This window comes from Tursiops truncatus, chromosome 5 (genome assembly GCF_011762595.2).
Source record: "Tursiops truncatus isolate mTurTru1 chromosome 5, mTurTru1.mat.Y, whole genome shotgun sequence".
Lineage (NCBI taxonomy): Eukaryota > Metazoa > Chordata > Mammalia > Artiodactyla > Delphinidae > Tursiops > Tursiops truncatus.
In genome coordinates, this window is record NC_047038.1 from 114,142,095 (window position 1) to 114,148,769 (window position 6,675).

The following is a 6,675-nucleotide window of genomic DNA, read 5'->3' on the forward strand; positions in this document are numbered from 1 at the left end:
AGAAACTTTACCATCACCTTTAATCACTTGGTAACATCCTTACTTTTTCCTTGCTAGGTTAATGTTGGAGTAGTCTTCCAAGCAAGAAGTCACAGTAACTATTACAGGTGCAAGCTATTTTAAAGCAAATATAAATTAAAAGACAGAATTACATTTAAAATCCATAAGAATTCTAATTTCACATACATACACACACAATGTGTTGTCAGTCATGCGTGCACACACATACACACACACACAATGTGTTGTCAGTCACGCAAGCTTATGTAATATAAATCCTGCTAAAACTCAGCTAGTTTTGTTCTCTTTAAGATGACTAATGTGTTAGCAATATAATAGAGGGATCTTGTGCCACGTAAACCAAGAATTTAGAATGCAAACCCTTGGACCCACAGGATAGGTTTGTTTTATCTGAGCTTGGAAGAAAAGGACCTATGAAAACAAACCAGTTTGCTTCCAATCCAAATTATCAACTGGAGAGATTCTTCAACAGAATACCAGAAACAGATGTGAATGTCTTTTCTCCATGACTGCAGGCCAGTAAACGATTTCTTGCCATTTTATCCTTTTATGATAAAACCTCAAGCTCCCATCCACACCAGGAAAGCGGAAAACCCCAGAAGAAATATGATACCATTTGGCTCAACATTGTTTTTCATCTTCCCTGTAGATACTGGATGCGTTACCAGGTCTCTTGACTGTGGATTTTACACGGACAGTGTTTTTAAGATATTGCCTCATTAGGACATATTTTCTTCAGTCTGCAAGAGGAACTTGGTTCCTGAGTTTTGGAGAATTAACACATTAAGCATCTTCCCACTTTTAAAAGAGAGTGGGCTCATGTAGTAATGAAGTGATGTACAAAAATGACAGAATTTTCTTTTGAGAGTGATTTGTTATTCTGGAGTCTATATTTTCCAGGAAGAGCAAATGTGCTAACTTCTGAATCTTTGGAAGCATGAGTACAAATTTGGCCTGTAGTAAGCAACAAGCAACAATGTTTGTCACGGTCTCAAACTATTCTCTGGGTTTCTACATCATCATACCCCACGCACAACTCAACACCAGTAACACAACTGGAAACAGCTGCTGGACAAAAATCCCAGATTTGGGAGGAGAGGACAGCCAAATACTCTCAATATCTCACTATTAGAAAATGAAAACTTATTGCTGGTGTTCAAAAGCAAAGTCAGGAAACTATTTGAGATTCACATAGATTATGAGAAGCTAACCAAAGGGTTCTAGAATTCTTTAGAGAAATCTGGATTTTTTTTTTTTACTGCACTGTTACTTACATTTACAAATATCTGCTCACTTGGGTGGGCCCCTCTCTGAAGCTAAATTTGTGGAGGCATAGGTCAAAAAACACATAGGTCGTGGGTTTCAAAATGGTGCAAAATGTCGTAGGTCCTTATGAACTTAAACACAGCCACAGATGTCCTGGAAGATGGAAAAGGGTTGTTAAAACACCAGAGGATAGAATGGTCACAGTTTAAAGTTACATGGAATCATTTCCAGCAACCGTATTGTCTTGTTTTTAGCAACCCACTTCCCCCTGCATCTTCCATCCTTAAAAAAAAAAGAAAGAAAAAAATTAAAATCTTTGGATAATGGATGGAGGACAATTAAATATTAAACCTAAAATCATTTCTTGAGAGTATTTTTTTAAGTCTGTTGTTTGCCTTAGGTACGAAGTTCATCATCTTACATAAGAGCAAGTGCATGTGGATGGACCAAGGGTGTGTATAGGACCAAGGGTAAAGTAGAAAAGAGTGCAAACTTGGCAAATAGTTTCACGCAAAGGACTACACCAAAAACCATCTTTAATAAGATATAAAAGTGATCAGCTGTTGTACCTGAGGGAGAAACTATGAGCAGAGGTGCGGCAAGGTCGTAGGGGAAAATGGTGGCAAGGTGACCCCATAGGCACCCACACTCGCATGCCAAGTTCCTCCTGGTTAGGTTGACTGCAGGGTTGGACAGCAGCATCCTCTTTTCTGTGGACACAGTTTGGCTTGGAATCTGACTGGAAGCACAGAGCAAAGTCACACGGTATCAACATCTCTCCCCTGGCATGGGCAAAGTAGAGAGAAACAGAGATACAGAGTAACTAACTGCAGGATTTAGTCCGTCAAAGGGCCTCCCACCAAATTCCTGTTGCTCCATGGCAAGCCCAAAGGCAAGAATGACCCGGGCCCCAAACAGACTGGTGTGGAAGCCTGAGATGCAAAGGGAAGGGACAAAGCAGGTTGATGATCCCGGACTGAAATTGAATAGCGGACACGTGGCTCCTGGCATCCCGGCAAAATCTGATCATAAAATCTAAGGAATTTTAGAGCTACAGGAATGGAAAACACTGAGTCTTGTCTTCTAATTTTTTGCTCAAGGTTACTCACTGGAGAAAAGGGCAGAGACCAGATCCAGAATCTAGTCTCCATCTCCAAGTTCAGAGCTGTTTCCCCCGCCCTGTCCTGCTTGTGTAAGTTAATGGACATTGAATGGGTCAAGCCAATGGCGGTCCTGGCCAAGCCTCTGGCTAGTGCAAGATGGCTCTGAGCTTTGAAGTTTCAAGTAAGTGGGGGGCCCACAGCCCTAAAGGTCTCATCTGCTTATTTTGGTTTTCGTTGGGTGTACTGGATTGTGACTGTTTTCCATAGCTTTATGAAGCTGATAAAAATTGTAGTTTAAGAAAGAAAAATGCATAAAGAATGCTGAGGAAAGGAAAAACCATACCACAAAAATGGTTTCACAAAAATTAGTTTGCTGACTGTGCATTTGCTACTATAAAGCCTACTATAAAGTGATGACTGAATGTAACATTTCCCCAAGTATTCTATGAAAATTCCCATCTATTCCACGTGGATGATCAGGGAAAACTTCTCTTGGGTAGCTGTGTACCCCTAAAGTACAAGGAAAATAAAAAGAAGCTTAAATTATCTGTCTTCTAAATTAGGTAAGTCAAAGAATGATAGGTGTAGAAGAATCCTAAAACTCTTCCCTATACTATAATGAAGTTTTCACTAGAAGGAGGCAAAGTAAAGAAATGTATTAGGTTTTTGCAAAAAGCTAAGTTTTTCCTAATTTCAAACATCTTATTTCCAGGCAGCAAAATGTTATTTCATTTAGGAAATATGGAAGGTAATAGATAGTAGACTTATTTTTACTGCTATACTCAGCAAAATAAAACACTAACATTTCCATTTAGTAGTAATGTAACATCTCTGACTTTCAATTTCCTTATTTATAAGGGCAATAATAATCATTTTCCTATCATCCTTTCACAAGTTTTGTGAGGATCAATTAAAATAATGAATATAAGAGTAATGTAAATGAATTTATGTATTTAACTACTTAATATAAACTTGTCAATTATCTTTATTATTATGGCGACCAATTAACCGTGTACTATAAGCAAGGGGAAGCAATGTAAACTTTCTAGTTGAGATGATGAATAGAAATTTATTCTATGGTATAGAATAGATTTAACTCCATTGTGGGGATAAATGCTGCTGGGCATTTTTAGTTAAAGGTCATCTGGAAAAGTTTCATGGAGACTATGCATTCTGGGAATGTTTTGGATTTGTCTATAGAGGTGGGGGGGTTGCTTTTCCACTGAGAGAAACTCAAGTGTAAAGATAAAGAGATTGAAATAAGCAAACTTATAGTGAGGGGATGGTGAAGGACTGGTCCAGTTGAAGGGGGAAGTTCAAATTCAGGAGAGAGAAGTGGAAGATAAATTTCAGCGCATTCACTGAAGCCAAATGATGATGGGCAATGAAATCCAAACCTGGGCATTGGTACCTGCCTCGAAAAACAATAAGGGGTCATTGACAGTTCTAATGTTGGAGGGGAAAGAAGTGGCATGTAGAAAGTGATGTACATAATTATCATATAGGACACGGAGTCTCCTAAATTGAGTGTAGATGAAGAACCCGTGGAGAGCTCAAGAGGTCTCATCTTTAGAAGATAGGATGAGAAATATATACAGCAAAAGTGTCTACTAAGGATCTAAGAATTAACTGACCTAGGAATACAATGGGAGGAAAGAATTCAAAAAGGGCTTAGACCAGAGTTTAAATTATATAAGAATTTTTTTTTTAAGTCACTAGAACTTCCACAGCTATTTCAAGATACAAACTCTATGCCCAGTCCTCAAACAAAAGCCAAACCAACAAACTCTTGATATTTGACTTGTTTGGTGTATTTTTCCAATAAATATGTTCTCCAAAATACCATTTATTTACTCAGATAAACGAATATATAAATATTGCTAGAATCTTCCTTACTAGAAGAGGATTTAGAAAAGACACAATGAAAAACTACACTTTTATTTTCCTGTCTTTTCATCTCATTGACTTCTTTAACTTTTTATTTTTATTTTTTTTTGCGGTACGCGGGCCTCTCACTGTTGTGGCCTCTCCCGTTGCAGAGCACAGGCTCTGGACAGCGCAGGCTCAGCGGCCATGGCTCACGGGCCCAGCCGCTCCGCGGCATGTGGGATCTTCCCGGACTGGGGCACGAACCCGTGTCCCCTGCATCGGCAGGCGGACTCTCAACCACTGCGTCACCAGGGAAGCCCTAACTTTCAAATAATGAGAAATAGCAGGTACACCAGCAAAAGCACCAAGTTGGAAGGCAAAATATCTAAGTTCCTGTCCTAGTTCTGCCACTAATTAGCTGAGAGGGAAAATCATTTAATCTCTCCATGCTAGTTTCCTCCTTTTTAAAATTATAAGGTTAAACAAGTTAAACTCTAAAGTTTATTTTTAAATTACGGGGTTAAACAAGTTAACCTCTGAGATTTTTTTTTCCAGCTTTAACATTCCCTGATTGTAATTTCTTAGTCCTGTGACATTGGAGAATGCCCATTTGCCTGGTAAAGGCAGTCATAGATAAAAGTACTTTGGGAAAAAAGAAATGAAGCTGTCTATAAAACTTTGGAAAACAGGGTCTGTTTTTTCACTTTAGTATAAAACTATTTTTACAGGTTGGTTTCAAGATTATTCAGGAGATGAAACCCATGGAATTGTCTACTCTCAATAAAATAAAGTACTACATTTCATTTGAATCTATGGAGTAAAATGCTGAAGGAAAGAAAGAATATTTAAAATAAGATAAAGTACAACATATAACCCCTCACCTCTGTGAAACCTATAGAGCCCTTGTTTCCATAAACTATGTTTAGAGAATATTTTTCTATTAAGGATATATACATATAAGCATGAGTGTGCACATATATACACGTGTGCAGAAACTGAACACATACCAATCAATGTGTGTGTGTGTGTGTGTGTGAGAGAGAGAAAGCATTATACGCACATATTATAGAAAATGAAGTTGAATAGAATACCCTTTATTCTTTGGAGACATGAGGCCCAACTAACTACTGAATAAAGAGAGAATTATGTTCACTAATAGGTTTCATTCTACTCAGAAAGGTAAAGTCAGTTGTTTGCATACTGAAGGTATTACAGTTTCCTTGGGAAATTGTTCTCAGAGCACGACCTAATCTAAGATTCAGGGATTACAGTTGATAACAATTTGAGTTAAAAGATGTCCTTCTGTTGTTATTTCAGTGGTTCTTGTGGTGGTTATTTTAAAAAATAAACATGACACTAAAATGTTTAACCTAGAACCATAGTTTATAGGAACTGAAAAATAAATATCTAAACAAATTTATCACATTACTTTCAAGACATTGGATACAGTTCTGGGCTGTGCAATTTTTTTTAATTCATTTATTTTTTAATTAATTTTTATTGGAGTATAGTTGATTTACAATGTTATGTTAGTTTAGGTATACAGCAAACTGAATCAGTTATACATACACATATAACCACACTTTTTTTAGATTATTTTCCCATGTAGGCCATTACAGAGTATTGAGTAGAGTTCCCTGTACTACACAGTAGGTGCTTATTAGTTATCTATTTTATTTGTAGTAGTGTATATATGTCAATCCCAATCTCCCAGTTTATTCCTCCCACCCCTTTAACCCCTGGTAACCATAAATTTGTTTTCTACATCTGTAACTCTATTTCTGTTTTGTAGATAAGTTCATTTGCACTCTTCTTTTAGATTCCACATATAAGCGATATCATATGATATTTGTCTTTCTCTGTCTGGCTTACTTCACTCAGTATTACAATCTCTAAATCCATCCATGTTGCTGCAAATGGCATTATTTTGTTCTTTTTTATGGCTGGCTAATGTTCCATTGTATATATGTACTACATTTTCTTTATCCATTCCTCTGTTGATGGACATTTAGGTTGCTTCCACATCCTGGATATTGTAAATAGTGCTGCAATGAACATTGGGGTGCAGGTATCTTTTCGAAGTATGGTTTTCTCCAGATATATGCCCAGAACTGGGATTGCTGGATTATATGGTAGTTCTATTTTTAGTTTTTTAAGGAACCTTCATACTGTTCTCCATAGTGGCTGTACCAGTTTACATTCCCACCAACAGTGGAGGAGGGTTCCCTTTTCTCCACACCCTCTCCAGCATTTATTGTTTGTAGATCGTGTGATGATGGCCATTCTGACTGGTGTGAGGTGATACCTCATTGTAGTTTTGGTTTGCATTTCTCTGATAATTAGTGATGTTGAGCATCTGTTCATGTGCTTTTTGTTCATCTGTATGTCTTCTTTGGAGACATACATATGACCAAAA